The sequence below is a fragment of the Stylophora pistillata genome, chromosome 10, assembly GCF_964205215.1.
Source record: "Stylophora pistillata chromosome 10, jaStyPist1.2, whole genome shotgun sequence".
Lineage (NCBI taxonomy): Eukaryota > Metazoa > Cnidaria > Anthozoa > Scleractinia > Pocilloporidae > Stylophora > Stylophora pistillata.
In genome coordinates, this window is record NC_142528.1 from 26394324 (window position 1) to 26417569 (window position 23246).

General features: G+C 39.7%; 3 long non-coding RNA genes across 3 annotated transcripts; 2 read left to right on the top strand and 1 right to left on the bottom strand.

The window, feature by feature from the left end:
- Window position 1: 1 nt before the first annotated feature.
- Window positions 2-22660, bottom strand: LOC111323262 (uncharacterized). Its single transcript, XR_002694145.2, has 4 exons — window positions 22410-22660; window positions 9566-9634; window positions 8036-8118; window positions 2-1095 (listed from the first exon to the last, which is right to left on the bottom strand). It is a non-coding gene; the product is annotated as an uncharacterized LOC111323262 (long non-coding RNA).
- LOC148722430 (uncharacterized) lies at window positions 5735-7478 on the top strand. Its single transcript, XR_015992447.1, has 3 exons — window positions 5735-5940; window positions 6794-6830; window positions 7462-7478. It is a non-coding gene; the product is annotated as an uncharacterized LOC148722430 (long non-coding RNA).
- LOC148722431 (uncharacterized) lies at window positions 9592-12769 on the top strand. Its single transcript, XR_015992448.1, has 3 exons — window positions 9592-9640; window positions 10199-10230; window positions 12163-12769. It is a non-coding gene; the product is annotated as an uncharacterized LOC148722431 (long non-coding RNA).
- Window positions 22661-23246: the final 586 nt, after the last annotated feature.

Sequence of the window (23246 nt, forward strand, 5' to 3'; positions counted from 1 at the left end):
CTCTTGCTTCCATTACTTTATTTAGCTTTTGTTCTTTACAAACTAAACTCAGCAATTAACCAATGAAATACGTCGAAGCAGCCCATCAAAGTATATGATTGGCTGAAATCAGCGTGCTTGAAATTAGCATATGCTTGTTTTAGTAGAGTACACAGCAAGATGAAAACGCTTGAATGCGTTTTGGGCACAAAAAGCAAATGACTGAAATAGATTCTTGATAAAAAAAAAAAAAGATTAAATAAGCATCGAGTGTTCAACGGCGAACGTCTTGGGTCTACCCCTACTTGATTTTCGCGCCTTCGCTACTTCCTGTTTGCTTCACATCAGAACGGAGAAACGTTAAGGTTTAACTTATTAATTTAAGTGCCGTGAGACAATGACTACTTCAAGAGCCCAAATCGTTCTTGTTTCAATTGTCTCTTAAAAAATTTAACCCCGTGCACTTACATCGTCCTTGTCACTACAAGGCCCTCATAAAAACAAGACAGTTTTTCAGTTTGAGGCAGACGTCTAACGACCAAACATCTTCAGTGTGGTCAAAAAAGTGTTTTGATCGAAAATGAGCATAAGCTTTTAATTAGGGGCGTTGGAACCAGAATTCTATTGAACGAGCGTTCAATGATATTAACAGCCGACTGAATTACTACGGCTAATGACACGCATAAAACTGAAAACACTGCGAAATGGATACCTTTTGCATAACATATTCATAGCAATAAAAAAAAAACAGTAAAATAGTCCAAAGGGTTTAGCTTGTTGAGTTCGGTTTCAAAGCTAGCTAGAGAAGGAGAATCTCTATCTTATTTACGTAATTTTCACTCTCAGAATGGTTCCGGCTCTGCATCCGATGGCGTGTTTGCCAGAGAAAATAGTACAAAAACGCGTTATCAGAAAATCAATGTTACGAAGCGAGTGTGTAGAATCTTTGGGGACGTAAAGGCCGGAGACGCCCAGACCAACACCAATGCAACACCCTTCTTGGCCCTTTACGTGAGCACTGCAATGTCTTGTCGACGTCTGCTTTAGCGTGGGCAGATCCCCAAGGATCTGGGATTTTTGGGCTGGTCCTTGCATTCATTCAACATTCCTATTGTCCTACGATTTAAAAAAAAAAAGGCTATATTGAGTGGCAACGAATTAAGTGAAGGAGGGAAAAAAGTTATAAATCTAGATTAATTATAGGGTCCATGGTCTAGGAGACATTACATTACCCTGTAACCATACTGGTAAGGGGGGGAGGGGGTATCTTCATCGTCTTGTATCGCGGAAGTGTTTATGGCGTTTCACCCCGTCTAAAAAACCTACACACTCTCATTCGCTTTACCATGAAGAAGATAAAAGCGTCTACCTGACACAAAAGTTTTAAGGGAGCCGGACGGGCTTCATTACTACTTTCCTGCTTATGCGCACTAGCCTTGTTCCACAACACCTACAAGCACATCAGTGGGACCAGATGACCTACGCAGGACGGAATCAAAGAGCATGATCGAGACAAGCGTGTAGCTCGTACCCAGACCCACGCCGTTTCGTAACACGCTCCAAACACCAGACACCGCTTGCTTTGTAACAGAAGACTACGTCACCACTAACATAAACAGGAACCCTATGCACATTCACCCACACCACCTAAAGGCACATCAGTGGGACCAGAAGACCTACGCAAGACAAAGTCAAGGAGCATGATCGAGACAAGCGTCTAGCTCGTGTGCTGACCCTCGCCGTTTCGGGGCACGTTCAAAACACTACACAGCGCTCGCCTTGTAACGGAAGGCTACGTCATCACTAACATAAACAGGAAGCCTCTTCACACTCGCCCACACCAACTTTAGGCACATCGGTAGAACCAGGAGACCTACGCAGGATAGAATCAAGTGGCATGATCGAGACAAGCGTATCGCTTGTACGCAGACCCCTGCCGTTTCGGAGCACACACAAAATGTCAAACAGCGCCTGCTTTGTAACGAAAAAAAATTAACTAGTCGTGATCTTCACTGTTACAAATGCAGGCACCAAAACGCGATTTATCCTGGTAGACTGACAGCGATAGTAGAATAGAAACTTCACAAGTGTGGGATGGCTATGATCAAAAACAAGAGAAACAAAAGGGCCGTTAGAGAGCGGACCGCTGACCCAGTCCTCCATCCCACATTTAAGAATTTTTTTCTGAGTTGTCACGCAAATTTCGTGCATGAATTCGTTGTTCTGCACAAAGCAAACGTGGTTGCTGTACGTCGTAAGCCATTGAAATAGAAGAGTCGAGGAAACAAAGAGCCGTTTGACAGCTGAAAGCTGACCGCTGACCTAGTCCTTAACCCAATTTTTGAGATTTTTCTGGTCTGTCACGCAAACCTTGTCCCTAAACTCGGTTTTATGCAAAAAGCAAACGTGATTGCCGCACTTCGTGAGCGCGAGTGCTATACTTGAAGGCGTCAAACTGAAACCGCCTTACGAATCAAAGACCTCTGGCAAAAGAACGAAGGTAAGAGGATTCATCACAATTCATTTTAGTTGAGTTCGAAGTTCTTTTATCACGCTACGAAGTTGTGATATCTAGAATCTGTTCCAAAGGTGTGGCAGGCTAGGAGATGAAATTAACATGAGTAAAGTCTGAGAGCTATTTTAGCCTTGCAAAACATATTCTTACTACTTATCAGTTGTAACCCCTGTGATTCTTAAAACATCACTAAAATGTCCAGGCTTTGACTACTCATAGTAAAGTTTGGATAATCAAAATTTAACCCCGAACGAAAAAGGCTAATTCAAGACAGTCGACAATGTGTATCTAGGCAGTGCAATTGACAAATCGACATACAATCATGCAGATTTCAGGTTGATGATAAGGGTAGACACCGCGTGCGGTTTTTCTTTTAATTGTGTGTCTACAAACGTCTGTGTATTCGACTTTATAACTGCAAGTGGGGCAAAGGAAATCGAAGTTAATCAACTGATTTACGTGACGGAAGCAATCGTTAAAGCAGAAAATATTTTTGAATGAAAGTGACTCACAACTATTGCAAGAAATTGAGCAATATATCGTGGTTTGTCATTAGAGAGCAGGTCAATTCTTTCCTAAAGTCCAAGGTTGAGGCAAATAACTGATCTACGGGCAAAATACCACAGACAAATAATGTTATGCACAAGCAACCATCAACTATGCGCAGTTCATTGCAAATCACGTGGTGGATCCTTGGCCAATGAAAATGGAGAAAACAAGTCATCGTTTAGTAACATGCTTAGTATGTGTTTTACTAGAAATAGCTTAACCTAAAACGAATTGGTAAAAAAGAACCAGAACTAAGATAGACTTCAATCACTGACAATTGTGGAGACCGCGAAGTTAAGAGCGTCTTTACGAGCATAAGAGTATAAAATATATCAAATACCCATTATTTTATTACTACCGATCTTCTGTTTCAGAAAATTATGACGTCCATACCAACACAGGTAAGCTTTGCAAATTCAAGCCCCTTTCATTTACAGCTCCTTTAATAAGGATGCCCCACGAAGGCTTTTAGATTTAGTCACTAATAACTAGCTGTTTCACTCATCTGCTCCTCTGCCATATTCTCAAGCTGATGCTGCTTTAATAAATGTGAAAATTGGAACGATCACCATGAGTGTGTCACAATGTGTTTCTCCACAGAAATACCATGGCATTTCGCAAGATGAAAGGATAAGGTACAAACGATGATAGCAATTATAGTACAACTATAGCCTTGTAAAGTTCGTTTCAACTGCATATGTTTTCACTGAAATAAGAGCAGCAACATAAAAGTGAAAGCCTAGGAAAAATCTCAGCCAAGGAAATATGTGGCGGCTACTGCAAAGACGCTCACACAGTGGAAAATATATGAGGAATATTTTTTCCTGAATTGAAGGATGCTAAATAATAGCCCATGACAACATTCTGAATACAACTACTTATCCACCATGTCACTTGCGTCATGGAAAGTGCTTTGCTAACAGGAATCATATCTCTTTCAGAGACCAAGAAATGGAATACCTTTTGCATACGGAAGGTCTAAAGATACGATCCTTCATTCTCCAACATGTAAGATATGAATACACTGAACTCAAATTTTAAAGGATGAGTAGGAGCTTACAATGAGTCTCCCTAAGCTGCATACTTTTTATCTTTGATTATAAGGTTACTCAAAGGCTTCGGCCAGAACTGAAAATCGCATCCAGCTGGTGAAACATGGACATATGTACCTTGCCCGGTATACATAATGAAGTAAAATAATAAAAAAAAATAAAAAAAAAAGGGAAAGAAGAAATTCAGTTCTGATCTGAGCGCAAGGGTAGAGGAACTGAAAGCATCAGATAGGAGTTGACGAGTTTTACGATTTACTTTCCGGGCAAAGTTAAGCGAACTATATGTAGCACAAAATATTTGTTTTGTTTTCAAGTGAGATGAAACAAGATTTATTCACAGTCTTCGTTACCTTGCCCTTTTCCTGTCGAATGATCGCCAAGATTTCCTCTTGAATACAATAGTTTATGTTCATATATCCTAATGAACCACTACACGCGAAACTCAGTATAATCAAACCAAGTGACAGAAATCAATTGGCTTTATTTGTTCACCGACAAAACTTGTGAAAGACAGGTTCCATTTCAACATTGTTATTTATTAGTCTACACATACGGACGGGAAACAGTTAGCTTGCAAGTCGATATTTGCTTACTATGACTTGTTGCGACAGATGGACGATTCACAGAATACTACTCTGCTACAGGAAAAAGATGAATTGCAAGTGTGCTTCGGTACCTTATGTCCTCTTCCAAGGAGATATAACTATGAACTGCCTGTTACTCCACAGTAAAACTGAAAACATTTGGTCTCACAAGAGAGTCGATGAGCTCATCAAAGCACCTTGCCTTCCCCTTGAAACGCCACAAAAACGTTCGTGATTCTAATGAATGCCTCCACAAGTGAAAAAAAACCTTCATGTGACAATAGCTTCGAAGCAAGAAAATAACTACAATTCAATGACTTTCACTCCATTCCCTGTCTCTCAATCTTTCTGAGAGTACCTCGACGCATGGCAGGCACATTTGCCCTTCGCATAAACGCTGACGTTGACATTGCAGGCGCACCGGCCATAATAAAACGTCGGCAGCCATTAGAAAAATATTTTCAAGAATTAAGTGCCACACAAGGTTTTACTTTCGATGAATATTCGCTAGATTTTCACGACTGCTGCTGCATTTTTTTTTTAATTTCTTATTGCAGAGGACTGGTGAATTGAGAGAAGCTAACATGGTTGTTCATAAAAGGAAAACACTCCGAGCGAAGGACACGATATCTAACAAAACAACAACAGGACAAAGTGTTGCGCGCCCTTAGTTACATCCAAATAAACGCCATGGGTACACGTGGCTTGGTGATTACTTCATTGAGCATGCAGACTCCCTCGGTTCGTTCTCAGCTGCTTACTTGTATCCTCTTTTTTCCTTGTTTGTAAGTTTGTTTTTTCCGAATTAAATGCCTACTTCCCTTTTTGTACTAACATTTGATCTCCGTTGTTTCTCTCTTTTCACTCCACGTGTTATTATTTGAGAACACAATTACCCTGTCAAGCAGGGAAAAACCCACGGTCGTCAAGTTTCGGTTTCGTTCGAGACAATCCTGGGGCCATTTATACTCTATGCTTCAAAGGAGGGCTCGTACCAGACAAAAACTACGTCAGTGAGGGCTAAAGCTGACCATTCATTGAATTCCGGCTGTGATTTGCTAAAAAGCGATACTAAAAATAAAAAAAATATCAAACATCACATGACCAAGGATTACCGTTGGTCACGCAAACTTCACAGTTTGTCTCTATTTTGTACATGATGGAAAAGGAAAACGCCGCAATCGTCTGTTGTATGGAAGGTATTGCAACCGGTTGGCTGAAAATGTTGTCTCAAGTTCTTCGCGAGGATTTGCACATTACGGTAGGTTAACTTAGAACTTAGCTCGAACGGTTGATGCCATGATTGCAATGGAAGAGTTGAACCTTCAAACGCGACCGTTGCAATCTCAAATGAAATTTCTCTCCGCGCGCTTTCACCTTTAACGATCCGTCGCCCTTTTATGAAAAAATCGGGACTCGTGGTCTGGCAACAATGGCAGAAAAACGAGCTTTAAAAGTATGGAAGCTAGACGCCAACATATCACTAGTTGTCGGGAGCAGTAGTTACTATTTCAAATATTGGCAAACCATACGTGACAATAAATAATTTCTTGAGATTCTAAAGTCAAGAAATAGGACTGCTAAGGAAAGCTGTAAAAAGGCAAAGTAAGAATGTTGAAACTGATAAAAAAAGCTCCGTGAATCACAAAAAATAAAGAAAAAGTTTGGAAGGAAGAGGCATACATATTTCAAAATAACACCAATACCATATATACAATAAAAGGTAAGTGAAGGTTCATTTATGCATTACACGAACGGTCATTTGCGTCACAATACAAGTGCTCTGAGTGATTCCTCCATTCAGCGTTCATTCCTCAACACACACTAGGAGTATTTTAGGGAGCATACAGAAGCTTGACGGTAAGTTGTATTTTGAAAGAAATTTTACCACTTAATAAAGCATCCTGCCGCAAGCTTCTTCTTACATATTAGCATTGAGCAACTTTCGCATATACTGGGGTGAGCCAAGTTGACCATCTAGAGCGCATAAACGCGAACGTTTGGGCGAAAGCAAGCTGCTAAGGGGTACTCGAAGTGAATTATAGCCATGCCATCCATCGTCTTAAAGTTATGAAGATTGAACTTGTTTACAAAAATAGTGTTACCTTTCACAGGAGAAAATAAATGGACAGAGAGATACAGAGAGCGGACGTAAGTAACAAGAACTCTATCCCAATTACCTTTTAGAATTACTCCAAGGCACCTCGATTCACTCCTCCTCACTTACCATTGCCAAACGCCCAATACAAGGACCAGCTTTAAAAAACCACTATTACAGTTACCGTCGCTATCCTGATAGCAACATTAGTATTTGATTCCTCAATTTGTTTTTGTTTGGTTTCTAAACCTCGTTAGTAATAGCAATATCGTTGAGGGAAATGTTCTCCTTTCATCTCTCACTAATCAAGATGAACACCCGATCGAAAACAAAGGCACTATTGTGTCTCCCTTCAGTTGATAGTCAGGCAAATGTAAGGCGATTTTGGTTCTTTGTACATGTATATCGAAATATAAATATTTGTAGAGCAAGAGAGAAGCGTAAGACTTGCTAGAGGTGCAGAGGAGAGCAACTTTAATGCCCAGCAAAATTCTAGAAGACAAGTGCGCGTCATGTAATAAAGAGATACCAACGCAAGCAAACATTCTCCGTTTGGGAAATAACCTCACATTTCAAACGTTACGTACCTTGAACGACACGTTTAAATTCCGATTAATATTTATCTTCCTGCGTAGCTTTTAACACTTAATTAACTCATGGTTTTCTAACTCTTTTCCATTTCAGCAGAGAAGAGATAAGAAGTGAGTAAGAGAGCATCTGTTTCTCAGTAGATATATTCTTAGTCACATGCGGTACATAACCGGATGAATTTTAAGTTCGGAAGGGGTAAGGTGCGTTATGAATCCAAAAAATAAGACTTCATGAGGCAACTTAGGAGAAAGTATACCATTAAATTTGCAAGAACTCAGAGAAATAACCACACAAAATTATTCACAGTAGGAACTTCGAAAAATAGCAAGTATCAATAGATTTCCATTTTCTTGTGGCAACATCAAGACCTCTACAGATGTGTAAAAACAAATTTGTTTCATGATCCAAAAAAAGGACAGTCGGTTACTGTTATCTAATCGCCATTTTTTTTTTTCATAACAGAATAAAGTGTCACCTATTGATATTCTGTTCTGAGGAGTTTGAGAAAATTCTAGCCTCAAGCCTGTTTCTACAATTTTCTTTACTGTGGTTACGACTGGTTACATTTTTGATATGCTATATCGATCATTTACCAGTAGCATCCACGCTTCTGCACCACTGAGGTTTATAACTTATTTGGTAACTAGAATTTTGGACATGGACTTACATTTGAGTGCTCTTTTTAGCGTTCCTCCATCTACGTCCAGGCAAGAAGAAATTCCATTTTCAGCCCAGGTTCCAATTGAAAGCCTAGAGGTAAGGATGAGATCTGTGTCATATATGAATGACAATATTCGAATTTTCTTGCATGATCAAATGAAGTTTAACCCTCCCCAACTTTCTCCTAGAAAAACCTCTGTTTGGCTAGGAGATCTCTATTTTATGCGTGGAAAGTACGTCTCCCTTAATGAAAATTACAGTTAGATATTGGTACAGTACTAAAGTACATGTATGCTAAACTGATAACAGTAAGATTATTTACTTGCTCGGTTACCAAAGTTTTTCTTAATATTTACCATATAAATTGTGGCATCTACTTCAGGGTCACATTTCTTATGTCACTGATAACAATTACCAAGTCATACTGTACATGCTACTTTTTCTGTTCAGATCAATCCTCAAAGAAATACCCATTCTTCCAAGTGAGTGCACCTGCTATTTGAGGGTGGCGTTTACCCATAATTTTGCTTCTTTGCATGGTGTTTAAGCAAAGGAGTAATTTACAATTCTGCACTGAGGTGCTGCACTGCCAATTCATTCAGGACTGTAATGAAGCTTTTAGCACCATTTTGGACAAATACACACTGCATTAAATCAAAGTTCTGTTCACTACCTCTCAGAGTTAACCCTTTAAACTTTAAAAGTGACCAGCAACTAATTTCTCCTTACAATATCACCCTGAATCAAACAATGAGGTTACAAGAGTAAAGGGGATTATCACCAATTAAAGAAGCTCTTAATAGTTAAACAAATTCTCCTTGCCAGCACCTAAGGAAATGTGTAGAACAGTATGGACAATATGCATACTAATGTTCGGGTGTAAAGGGTTAAAGAGACCTTTGCTAAAATTAGATTGACAATTTTGGGCATAAAACATCATGCACAGAATGCCTCAATGATTGCACAATGCAGATCTAATAAAAATTCAGCAGCATGTCAACTTGTTGGTTTTCCACATAGAATGCAAAGAAAACAAAAAATGACTTTTCATTAGATGATTTCAGTAATAGTTTTGTATGTAATTTTAACTTTATTAATAAAAAAATTTGGGGATGCCACACATGCCTTTTTCCCAGAATTGGTAGAGATCTATAGTCTGGCAATAATAATATCTAATTCATGAAAAGGTAATGAAAATTCAGGTGAATGCTGTTTATTTTTCATTGGTTAGTTGCAGGGTAAACAAAATGAAAAGGAAAGAAGGTTAGTGTTACTCTCGTTAATTACTGTAGCACCACAAACAAACCTCAGGTTTGGACACCATGAATCGAAAAAAGACAAGCATTACATGCAAAAATACATAACATACCATGCTCCTGACCACATCAGATAATACTGAAGTAAACATAATAACACAAGGTACAAATGTAAAAGTCTACAAATAGCGTCATGATAATGTTTCATTAGCCTCTAAATATTAGCAACTATGTTACAATAATTATTTGCTTGTTAACTAAATATTTGGAAATGTACTTACAACTGTGCTCCCTTTCATGTTCCCTTAGATTCAGGCAAGCTGGACATGACATTCCATTCTTGGCCCACCCTGGAAGTAAGAATGTTTGTTTATTCATGAGAAGCAATGTTCAAACTTTCACACATTGTAAAGTGAAACCCCTATTAGGACAGTGATCTCTATTTACAAGTACCTGTACAGCACCTTTCCAAGGAGCTATAAATCTTTGCAATCCTTTTATAGTAATTGCCACTCCACTGCATGCTGGTAAAATATACCGAAGGATGTAACTCAGGGTAATTCAATATTGATTTGTACTTTCACTTAAATTCAGGACTATCACAGAGTCTTAGGTATGGTTTGCTTTGAATGTTGCGTGATTAGAAAAAATGCACAGTTGATTGTAATAAATAATCATTGGAATAAATAATCATTGGATCTGCATTGTTGATCTGTGTAAAAAGTGAGGATAAAAGAAACAAAAAGCAAAAAACGACATTTTCCAGATGCATGATTTCAATTCAAGTAATTCTCACAAGTCTGCAGATTAAGCTTGCCTTTCTATGTGTTGAAGCTTTAAAATATGTATACAAGACAGCAATTGAGAGGGTGGTGATGATTTTGCTGATGAATGATCCAAATTTCATTCTCCAGTTACAGGATGAAATAAGTGAATACCAAGGAAGGTGAGACTTATTGTAAAATCATACTTAAATCAGGTGATGATCTTTCCAGCTCAAGTTTACTCATGGTCTTATAGACAATATATGTTACACCAAAAATTTGAGTCAGATACAATGAAAATGTATGAAGTTCATATATTTTGAACTGTGGTATTAGATACATATGATGCATGATCCTCGCAGCAGATAGCGCTATTTAAGCAATAGCGAAAGTCAGACCTGAAAAAAATCAGGCCTGTATGGGATTCGAACCACTGACCTCTGCGATACTATTGCAGCGCTCTACCAATTGAGCTAACAAGCCAACTGGGAGCAGGCCGTTAAGTTGATTCGTAATAAGCCCGTGAAAGTGATAAATCAGATACAATGAAAATATATGAAGTTCATATATTTTGAACTGCGGTATTAGATACATATGATGCACGATCCTCGCAGTAGATATTTTCATTGTATCTGATTTATCACTTTCACGGGCTTATTACGAATCAACTTAACGGCCTGCTCCCAGTTGGCTTGTTAGCTCAATTGGTAGAGCGCTGCACTAGTATCGCAAGGGTCAGTGGTTTGAATCCCATACAGGCCTGATTTTTTTCAGGTCTGATTTTCGCTATTGCTTAAATAGCGCTATCTACTGCGAGGATCGTGCATCATATGTAAAAATTTGAGTGATACAACATTATCCTGACTGACTCTTTATCTATCAAATAGACGACTCTTTATTCATATCACATGAAAGTCCATGGGGGCTTCATGTCATATAAACCAAGAGCAAATACTCTTAGCTCACTGGCTTTATCGAAAATCTACTGGAAACTTGCAAATTAACAAAACAGGCTAAGGTTTTGAGTGAAAATTGATAAAAATAGGTTGCAATAATGAAAAGGCTTCTCTATGCATCTATTTATTTCATTTCTTGTCTAACTGAAGCTGCCCTTCACCAAAATAATAGCTGACAAGTTTCTTTTACATAGTATGACCACTGATAAAACTAAGTCAAGTTATCTGTTTTGCTCTTTTTTGGACAGCTCTCCGGCAGTATCATCTAAATTCTTTTGGCTTACAAAACATTCTGAAATTCAAAAGATTAAACATATTTGACAGAAATGAATACATGTGTGAAGTGAAATATAAATTCACTCAACTGTCCATATTTAAAAAGTGAAAATGACTCTTTTTAAACCTTGAAAAATACTAACTTCATATTTCACTGCTATATTTGTCTCCTGTGTAATCACTTTGACTTGAGTATTATCCAAATCTTTGTTTAAAAAAAAAATAAATAAAAACCTGAAGCAGCAGCTTCAGCTAAACAGTTCAAAGAATTGTTCAATCAGTGTCTGAATCATTTACATCAACCAGCGCCTGGTTGGCTCAAGTGGTAGAGCGCCAGACTGCCGTGTGGGAGGTTGAGGGTTCGAGCCCCAGATCAGACCAACACTCAGGGTCTTAAAACAAGTGAGGAGAGTGTGCTACCTTTCTATTCTACCGAGAAATGGATAGACATTCTAGTCTTCTTGGATAAGGACAAAAAAACCATAGGCCCAGTCTCCTGTATCTTCTCTGTACTGGTTAGGAGGGAACATTAAAGAACCCACACACTTATCGGAAAGAGTGGGGAACATAGCCCCCAGTGTTGTGGTCTGATAAGTTCATGCAAATTGTTAAATTCAGCTGGCTTTTAATTTTTCAATTTTGTCACCAATATTTTTCTGATACAACTTCACCAAACAGACAACCAAAGAGCAGTGCTTTTCACAGCATGCTAAAGAAAACCTGCTCAATATGCCAGCCATTCTTTTTGCTCACACCTCTGAGCAGATCCAAACTTTAGGCAATCTGAATGCTCTTGTTTTTTTCCTATTTTTGTACTAAATTACCCTTTTATGTACTAACTTGAAACCCATTTCTGCATCATGTTTCCTACATTTCTCTTAGCCAATAAGAATCAAGAATTTTTATTATTTGTATAAAAAAAGAAATTGAGGGAAAAAAAACAACAATAAAGGACCTGGAACTACACTTTGTTTTCCAATCAGTTTCTTTCAATTTCATGATATCAATTCTCTTAAAAAGGTTACCATAATAATGGTGCATGTGTAATCTTTCTTTATATGAATGCAAAATGTAGGATTAGGTAGAAATGGTCTGAAATTCCCTAAACCTGCAAACCACAAATCCATAAACATAATTGATGCTTCAAGGGGGGATACAGAAGACATATGCTTGATTCAAGTTTTATCAACAATAGTTATTGGTCCTCTTTATAGGCCATAAAACAAACAGCCCTCTGATAAAATGTGTATGCTAGATTCATAGTTATTTACAATACTATGAATATTTATGGTAATTTTCTTCAATCTAAATGGCTAAGAGAAATGTAGTTTTTAGGTGGCACAATACAGAGGAGAGGCAATTGATTGCAGAGAAGGGAAATTCGGTATACAAGAAGGTAACAACCTTTGGTTTTGAACCTTTTAAACAGCTAAAATAACTTAGAAAAAAAGTTTAAAAACTTTTACATGGATTGAACAGTTATTTTTCCCAAATGCTCCAAGGAATTTGCAGGTTTGAATCAATTATTTTTGCACATGATTCATATGTTTTGCCCCTACATAATTATACAAAACTCTGAAATTTTTGTGTTCGTAACATTCACCTATAATATTACGATTTTTCTCAAGCAATTTGGAATGAATAAGCCACTATAAATTTCTTCAAAAGTCTTTGAAAAAGGTACTTGTTTATTTCATCAAATAGTAAACAAACTCAGGAGTTATAGAACAACTGTAGAAATTCTTGTGTGCTCATAGGTTAAGAGACACAACCCTCAACAGTCCACGCTTTTGATATGTTTTGTACACCATTTGATACCAGTAACAAGTTATAATTAAACAACAAACATATGAAATACATATATATGAACTGCGGTTATGAAACGTATATGTGCACGATCCTTCGCAGTAAAGCACTATTTAAGCAATAGTGAAAATCAGACCTGATTGTGGGTCAACTGTCTCATTTGTCAAAAATAAACCAGTTATGTCTTAGCTTCGATGCCAGTTAATTGATGGTGTATTTTCCTCTTCTGTTGATCAAGTCATGCAATTTGTCGAAAACAAATGCTTCATTACGCCGACATGAAAAAACAACGTATACTATAACCTTACTGAACATATAAAAGACGTCAAATATGAATGTTCAAAACTTTGCAGTGAAACCACTCAACTGCACCTTGTGCTTTCACTTTTGTTTTGAACATTGTTCTCATTTCTTGGACAATGGAAAATTGCGGTCGATTTGTTAAATTACCTGTACATAATACTTTTCCAGATACCAACTGAGCTGAGAGAATACAGGTACACACAAGGTCGAATCCAAAATGCATCTAGGGCTTGGTTTCATGTTTCAACCTTTTCCACCCTTTAAACAGAACTCAAAGACAACAATCTAGCCTGTAAACCGCTTTAAACAGTCAACCATAAACGTCAACGATACGTTATCCGGGGTCAAGACGTTGAACATTTATGCGACCTTACTCCGAAGGTGTCGAGTGCACATTACACTTTTTTGATGTCGTTATCGCTGATTTAGCACTCTACCTTCTACTGATGAGATTGCTTCTAGGCAAAGATGTCATCGTTAAACTTTTCAAAGTCATCTCAACGCTGATAAAAGATGTCCTTGCAAGAGTTGGCTTAGGACCACTAGGATCTAAATCTTGAGTCCAGGGCCATACCGCTGGCAGGGAGCCAAATTGACCCGAGGCTCGGGATTGATAAGCACCAACGGACCGACCAGGACCAAGGAGGCGGTGTTCGCACACAGATTACATTGCATTGTGGTGGCGTTATTTTCAATTTGGCGGTAAAAGCGGCAGAAATCAGCAGATTTTGACTGAACATTCCGTAAAAGTTAGGCCGTTTCTTTTCCCTTTCACTATAGCTAAATATAATCTGATTTATTAAAAACTAGATCATTGGATAATGCAATTCAAGACTTTTTATTGGCTCAGCCATTATGGTATATGAGCCAATATACCATAATCTAATTTCTGTACATTGTTAAATCCGGTTTCTTTTCACAAAATAAGGTCGAGAAGATTCTTGGGGGCGTTTTTTTAAATAAAACAATTATTCCACTCTCACTTGTTGGATATGAGATGACTATAGCCAACTCGGCGCTACGCGCCTCGTTGGCTATCTATCATCTCATATCCAACGCGCGCTCATGGAATAATTGTTAAATATTCTGTATGTTTGGAAGTATTTTTCGTACGTATTGGTTGCGTATTCTATCGTTCTCAAGGACAACGCAAGCACTGTTTTTTAGCATATAATTTTGAGACCGGTTTTCAAGAAGGTCAAATTCGTTGTACGTCGTAGTTTGAAGCCTTTCAATGATTTGTATGGCCACTTTTATCCTTCTTCAACAGCTCTGACCAAACGCGCTCAAACGCACTCCGACGGTACAAATGTTTTATGCATTTTAAGTAATAGTGTTTGAGACCCTTTTATAGAACCATAATTAGTCCCCTCTACTAACTATGATAGAACGAAAAGGCCTATTGTTGCGTTTAGTGTGTTGCGTTACATAGCGTTACGCCAGGACATTTATTGTATGTATTCAATCGTGTTGTAAATCTACTTTCCCAAGAAACCTAAATTCATGATAGTCACCGCTCCTTTAAAGTCCAAGCGGTGCGTAGGTAGGGCATCAACTAGATTCCTTCGTCCGTTTCTTAGGTTTTCCGAAAATTGCGAAGTTTGCTCTGAGCTGATGTGCAACTGATCCTCAGTTTAAACAAGCTAGTCCTCCTGTAGGCAGATTTGAAACGCCTCTTTTCCTCTTCTTTCCCCAGGAGTCCAATATCCTAATGCTTGGGCCAGTTTGAAAAGCTCATTGTTGAAATCTTTCATGGTCATTATTGCAAGATTATTAGGGAGACAGCGTGCGTTCAGGCTTTGTAGCTTCCCCAGATCATGCATAGTCATTCGTCAATATTCTGATCCATAATGAAGTAAAGAGATCAGTCAGTACAACTTGGATCCTTATCCTTATCCTTAGTTTCCTGTGTCTTCATTGTTTAGAGACAGTACCCGGTCGATCACGATGTTGAGGAACAACGCCAACGAAGCAACCCTGTCTAACCTGTCGGAAACCGGACCAGTTAACATGGAAGCTCAGGTCAGAGCATCCCGCTGCGTAACTTTAGCCAGGAAAGAAAATACTTTATGTCACGGACTATATGTCTGAAGAATATCATGTAAGCTTCCTTTGTGCATGTCACTAAATGCTTTCCGGACTACCGATTTCCGTACAACAGGAGCTTTCATGTGTTTTCGGCATTGGCTGACAAATTCCATACTCGCACCTTTGATAATTTTATTAGGTTTTCACGCCAAATGATTGTAAATCACACAGTGGATTAAACAACAGTCTTTGTTTTCGAGACGTTCGGTATCGCTGTCAACCGATTTTGTGCTGCCTACGTGCAGATGGGTCGGTGAACCCTCCACGGCTTATATTGATAGGGATGTGGCCCAGAGTCTCGTAAAGTTTCTGAAAAGTCCACATCGCTGTCATATAAGTTTATGGCATTCGAGTCACTCTCTTCTGAAAAAACATCGTCCTCACATGAGCTGTGAAATGTTCAGCAGGCAACCGTGGACGATACTCCTACTCTTGTACGTTGGATCAGCGATGATCTGATCGGCCCAAAATAACGAATATGAAATATAAATATAGAGGCAAGACCGATACAACGTAGTTAAGTACTGCACTGCACCTGAAGAAGGCTGGTTTGGCCAGCCGAAATATAGTGCTCCGTCTTAAAATTTACTTATCTACGTTTTATCGGTCTTGCCTCTATATTTATATTTCACATGAGCCGCCTTATCAATATTCTACTGTGGAAACCGTGTTGCGCAATATTTTAGTTCCACCGCTTACGTCACGACTCCTCGCTACGTTTTATACAATATCATGATAATTTTGACTGTTGATATTTCGTATTTGTAAAAGGATATACATCTTGATGCCCATAAATTCGAACAATGGAAATAATAAATGGAGCACACGGATCAGTGAAGTACTCGTCGCGAAATACTCTTTGCCTCTCTGATTCTTAAACAAGGCAAATGATTCACTGTCTCTCTCTAGAAAAGGGTTCTACACCCTTTTTCTGCCAGACAGTCAGTATTCCTAAGAGTCCCTTATTGTTCATCTTTGAGTTCAAGTGCAAATCGTAGCAGCATCTCTTTATTGCGGAGCTGACGGATGAAATGGCGCAAGTTCTTGGCAAAATTCAATAACTTTGCGCAAGTTCTTGGAAAAATTCAATAACTTTGCTAGATGTCGAGGAAAGGTACCAATTTGTTAATGATAGTTGATCATCATAGAGTCCAAAAATCTGCACCCTTTCCGTTGACGTATCCCCTGTCTGAATCTTAGCAACCAAGATATTGCAGCAATTTTGTAGCCGTATGTAAATAAGGTCAGTCAATTAAGTTATGAGCAAATGTGAGTTTAGGTTTTCTAATTTTTCGCCAATGATTAACTAGATGTACATATGAAGGGAGACCCGTAAGGCAGGTAAACAACATCTCTTCCTATTACTACCGTTTTTGGATCGCTATATATGAAGCCCAAAACAGAATGACGAGTGCGAACTATGCCCTCGGGCTCAATCTAAATGCTTCAGCGATGATTCTGAACGTTTTAAGAAGAAAAAATATTCAATTGTAATTTTAGATTCGAAATAACAACTGTTGGCGAACAACCTAAGGGAGAGCTGTGTAGACTCTTGATTTCGTACAATCAATGTTTGTTGAGGTGGATATTCTATCAGGATGCTGATGTGCCCTTACATAAATATCAGTTTGGTGTCTGTGCTGTATTCGATTTACGTTTACATTAATTCAGCCTCGCTTCCGTTCATGATTCGATGTATAATCACTTCCGGTAATGGCGACGACACATGTTAGAAAATATTAAAAGTTCTGTGTTAGAATCCAAGAATATATCTCCGTTTCTCGTGCCATCCGAACACCACATGGTGTCAGGAGTGAACAAGAAGATATAAACTGTGTCCAGAACGGATATTTAGCGATCAGTGATCAGGAATTACGCGGAAATATGGCTACGAATCTTCCACCACCGAAAGCTCTTTGTCTATCGGGAAATGCAAGTGAGAATTTCAAGTTGTTCAAGCAGCAGTACGAATTATATGTGAACGCCATTGGATTATCTACTGCCAGTAAGGAAAGGAGAAGTGCTATACTGCTAAATCTCGCTGGTGAGGAGGCGCTGAAAATCTACAATGGCTTCACATGGGCTCCAGCTGTAGGTGACCCCGAAGGGGAGGAACATGTACCAGCAGAGGACAAACTGGATCCGGAATTAATTCTGGAGAAATTCCAGAGGTTCTGCACGCCGAAAACAAACGTTACTTATGAACGTTACAAGTTTCACAGGTATACGCAATCAGAAGGTGAGAGTTTCGATAATTTCTTATCACAAATTAACACTCTCGTGTCTACGTGTGCCTACGGTGAACTAAAGGACGATTTTGTCAGAGATAAGATCGTATTGGGTATAAATAGTGATAAGGTCAGAGCACGGCTGTTGAGAGATGGTGAACTGACTTTAGAAAAAGCGATAAATGAGTGTAGAGCAGAAGAATGTTCTGGAAGGTGGGCTCAGGATATAAAAGGAGAGACTTCTAAAGTGCAGGCAGTTCAACATAGGCGGAAAGGAGGCCCTCGTGACAAGGGACCACGTAGTAACGGGCAGCAAAGAAGTGCATCAAATTGCTCCCAGACATCGAATAGCCGGTCATGCCGGTGGTGTGGAAAGGAGGTGCACCCCAGAGAAAGATGCCCTGCAAAAGACAGTAAATGTAACAAGTGCAAACGCCCAGGACATTGGGGCAAGGTCTGCAGGAGTAGCAAAGGAAAAGGGTCTGTACAAGAGGTAGCAGAAGTGCAGTCTGACTCAGATGAGTACTACTTCTTAGGAAGCATCAGTGATGAAAGTTACTCTATTGAGAGTATCAACAACAGGAAACGCAGGAGTGCATGGTTTACGGAAGTCCAGGTGTCAGGTCAGAGCCTGAAATTTGCTGTTGATACTGGAGCAGATGTGACAGTCATTCCCAAAGCTGTGTATGATACACAGTTTTCACACTTCAATTTGCAGAAGCCTGACAGGCCTCTTAGTGGCCCAGATCAAAGCAACCTTTCAACTCTTGGATTCTTTACTGCAGAACTAAAGAAAGGTGATCAGACAATCACAGAGGATATATATGTGTTCCCCAAAGGCTCTCTATTGCTAGGTAGAGACGCTTGTGCAGATCTAGGTGTCGTTAAGTTCATTGGAAAAGTTACGTCAGATCCTATCCAGTCAGCGGAGTTCGGATCAATGTTCAAAGGCTTAGGAAAGCTAGAAGGAGAATATAAGATTAAGATCGAGCAAAACGCAGAGCCATACAGTGTGATGACTCCCAGGAGGATATCTATTCCACTACGTCCTCTAGCCAAAGCTGAACTTGACAAGCTTATCGAGCTAGATGTTATAGAACGGTGCACAGAACCATCGGAATGGTGTTCTCCTATGGTCGTGGTGCCTAAAGGAAATGGCAAAGTGAGGATCTGTGTGGATCTCATGAAGCTTAACGAAGTAGTGAAGAGAGAAAGAATCATGCTCCCCACAGTGGATTATACAATTGCTCTGATGGGAGGTGCTAAGGTTTTCTCTAAACTGGATGCCAATGCGGGCTTCCACCAAATCTGCTTGGATGAAGATTCAAGGAAACTGACCACGTTCATCTCACCATTTGGTCGATTTCGATACAAGCGAATTCCCTTCGGTATCAAATCTGGCCCTGAGAAGTTTCAGAGTGAGATCTACCGAATACTAGGTGGTCAACAAGGTGTGGTATGTCTCATGGATGACATTGTCGTGTTCGGAAAGAATCAGGAGGAACATGACGAGAGACTCGTACAGACATTAACACGGCTGAAAGCAGCAGGTGTCACCTTGAATAAGGATAAGTGCCAATTCAGCAAAAGCCAGATTGACTTTCTAGGTCATCGGATCGGAGTTAATGGTGTGGAAAGCTCTCCAGAGAAGGTTGAGGCTATATTGAAAATGCGTGCTCCAGAGAATGTGAGTGAGGTAAGAGGTCTGATGGGTACAGTGAACCAGCTCATGAAGTTTGTACCCAACCTTGCTACTATGACACAACCTCTACGTGAACTCTTGAGCTCTCACAGTGCATGGTGCTGGGGTCCAGCACAGGAACAGGCTTTTAAAGAGATTAAACAATGCTTGACGAGCAGCCCAGTGTTGCAAATATATGATCCTTCACTGGAGACCAAGGTGTCAGCAGATGCGTCTTCATACGGACTTGGCGGAGTGCTTTTGCAAAAGCACGGTGACAGGTGGGCGCCAGTGGCGTATGCGTCCAAAAGCCTTCTGGATGTAGAGAAAAGGTACGCCCAGATTGAGAAGGAGGCCTTAGCTAGTACCTTCGCATGTGAACGATTCACAGATTACATTCTGGGAAAGGATATTATACTTGAGACTGATCATAAGCCTCTTGTACCACTGCTATCCACGAAGGAGTTGGATCAACTACCCGTACGTATTCAACGAATGAGAATGAGGCTCATGAGATACTCGTTCACACCTGTTCATGTGCCAGGAAAACTGTTGTACACTGCCGACACGCTATCTCGTTCTCCAACACCAGCCAAATCAGGTGATTCATTTCATGAGGAAGTGAACTTATATGCTCATCAAGTCATAGCTGGAATGCCTATCAGTGATAGCAAATTAGATGATATTATGATCCATCAACAGGAGGATGAAGCATGCAGGCAAATTATGAACTATGTAGCTGAAGGTTGGCCTGAAAAACATAATGTCAAGGGTTTAGTCAGCCCTTATTTTGCTCATAGAGCAGAGCTGACAGTGGTTAAAGGGCTGTTGATGATGGGACCTCGAGTCGTTATACCATCGTCTATGAAATTGGAAGTCCTGGATAAGATCCACGATGGTCACCAAGGGATTGTCAAGTGCAAGGCATTGGCCAGAAACACAGTGTGGTGGCCAAGCATGATGAAGAATATAGAGGAGTTAATTGAAAACTGTCGCAAGTGTCAGTCTAACAGGAAAAATCCTCCAGAACCTCTAGTTCCTACCATGCTCCCACAACGACCATGGCAATACATAGCCACTGATGTCTATGAACTCAATAAAAGACTGTATTTAGTAATGATTGATTACTACTCCAGATGGATAGAGGTAGCTAGTCTGAGTTCAACTGCCTCAGCAGAGGTCATAGACAGGATGAAACGTGCATTTTCCAGATTCGGAATTCCAGATCAAGTAAAATCTGACAATGCCAGCTACTATACATCAAGGGAATTTAAGATGTTCACCTTAGATTACGGGTTTCGACATGTCACTAGCAGCCCAGGTCATGCTTCAGGCAACGGTGAAGCAGAGAGAGCAGTACAAACAGCTAAACGCCTCCTAGCTGGCTCTCAAGATCCTTATCTTGCTTTGCTACAGTATAGAGCGACACCATTGGCTAATGGTTATTCTCCAGCTGAGCTAATGATGTCAAGGAGGCTCAAAACCAAAGTGCCGGTGGCCCCGTCTCAGCTGTCCCCAAACCTTGTGCAGAATCATGCCCTACGTCAGTTTGAAGACAATCACAAAACCAAACAGAAGCTGCACTTCGACAGAAGGCATTCAGCGAGGCCTCTTGTTCCCTTAGAGAAGGGAGATGAAGTGATGGTACAAGACAGAGGACAGTCTGGAATAGTAGTGGAGAAGTGCACACCTCGTTCTTATGTGATCCATACGGACACTGGGTCATATAGAAGGAATAGAGTACAGATCAACAAGATACCACCCCCACCCCCAGCTGCAGCTACATCTCCAGCCAAACCCACATCGGTGCCAGTACCTCCATCACCTAAACTTCCTTCACCCCAAACAGCTAACACTGCAGAAGGAACTGGCACATCAAAAGTGTACACCAGATCTGGCCGTCAATCTAAGCCCTCATCTAGATTGAAGGATTATGTGCCATAAGTGAAGTTATACTTTCTGGCCAGATTTTCTCTGGTTTCTCAGACAGAAAGTCATAACTATGAACGCGTATTCTAGTGTGTGTGAGACTTAGTGCAGAGACAAATGACAATAGTTACCCAGGATGTGTTTCTTAACAAAATGATGATTACTTGAGGACATTTGATTGACGTTGTTTTAATTTTGAATTTCACGCTAGATAAGAAACAAGTATGTCTAAGTAAGTTTCTCTTTCATTATCTTAAAGGGGGAGATGTGCTGTATTCGATTTACGTTTACATTAATTCAGCCTCGCTTCCGTTCATGATTCGATGTATAATCACTTCCGGTAATGGCGACGACACATGTTAGAAAATATTAAAAGTTCTGTGTTAGAATCCAAGAATATATCTCCGTTTCTCGTGCCATCCGAACACCACAGTGTCATAACATTAAATTAACGAAAATAGTCGGTGATTTCTTACTTGCTGAGCGAGCAATATAGCTTTGCCTTACTCCTTTTATGTAAATGGGTAGAATTGGTGGTAGAGATAATAACCGTCAAACAGCCATGTCAAGGCCGCAGAAAAGAGTTCTGTTCGAAAATTAACTCAGAAATACGACTTATCAGGTAGGATACAACGCACGCACTATCAAATAAAAACTGGAGACTTAAAAGGTTTGCTTAACTCTTTAAGACTGTCAGATAATAATGCGCTTTCTTTTGCTCCCAGGCATAGAAATGTTTCTCGGAAAGGGAACCTGCTGTGCAGCTGATCTTTGCAGCAAGTCGGGCATTTGTTAAGAAGAGGACTCTGATATCTACCTTATCATCATTGAAAGAGACGGTTGAAATCGTGTGACTCCACCAGTTAGCAATAACCTTTAGTTTTTTAATAAGATTCTATCGATTTGCCTCCATTTACTACAGAGCTTATGCTAGACTTAAAACCAGATTAGTGAGTGAGCCAAGTCTTGGTCGGCACTTGGGCATGCGGCTCAGACATCTTTCCAATTGTTAATTAGCCTTACCAGTGGCTCGGAACGAAAGTTTGCGTGCAGCAGCACTTCAAGCAGATTAACTAAAAGATTTTGATTCCTACCTTCATTTCCACTGTATTGCTTCAACAGCATATCTCTCTAAATTTACCATACTGTCAATAAATGATCATGGATGCTGATTACAGGACATTCACTGATTCTTGGTAAGGCACGGCGTTTATCCATACTGAGTATAGCTGCACAATGAAACAACTGCGGGCAATTTTTTTCTTCTTGAATCGAAACAATATGGCCTTCACGCCGGGCTGGCGCGCGCTGTGAAGCGGAACTTTGCCGCCCGCTGTTGTTTGAAATTGAACAGCGGAGATACGAATAAAAGTATAAAACAGTTCAATCAATCAATCAATCAATTTATTTATTTATTTGTTAGCAAGACAATATTATCACAGTCCTAGGTGACCCGCAATTAGCAAGCTATTCTAGGCGGGCCACCCTTCTAAAACAAGTGCTGTCTCTGCTAATGATCACATACGATACAATTAAACAAAGATAATCATTAAATAAAAATACAATTGTTAAATAAAATAAAATAAAATTAAGTCCGTTGAATAATTCAGTTTTTTCACCAGTTTTCAAAATGGCGGTCCAAAATGCTATTTTGAACGCCACTGAGGCTCTGCGTCCACTACGTAATGAAGTCGATAAGTTTAAAGAGGAAGTGAAAACAGCTCTCACTTCAATTTTTGAAAAACACTGTGTGGGCCAAAGCTCTTTGAAACGAGCTAAGATGTCACAAATTCCAGCGTCAGCACTCCTCGAAGGAGAAGTAAAGATGTGGCTAAAGATGCTCCATAGGCGCCTCAGTCCAAGAATGAAGGCCCGAAGCAGTTGGACCGTAGAGTTTAAACGGGCGATGTCCTCGGAAATATTCTCCTTAA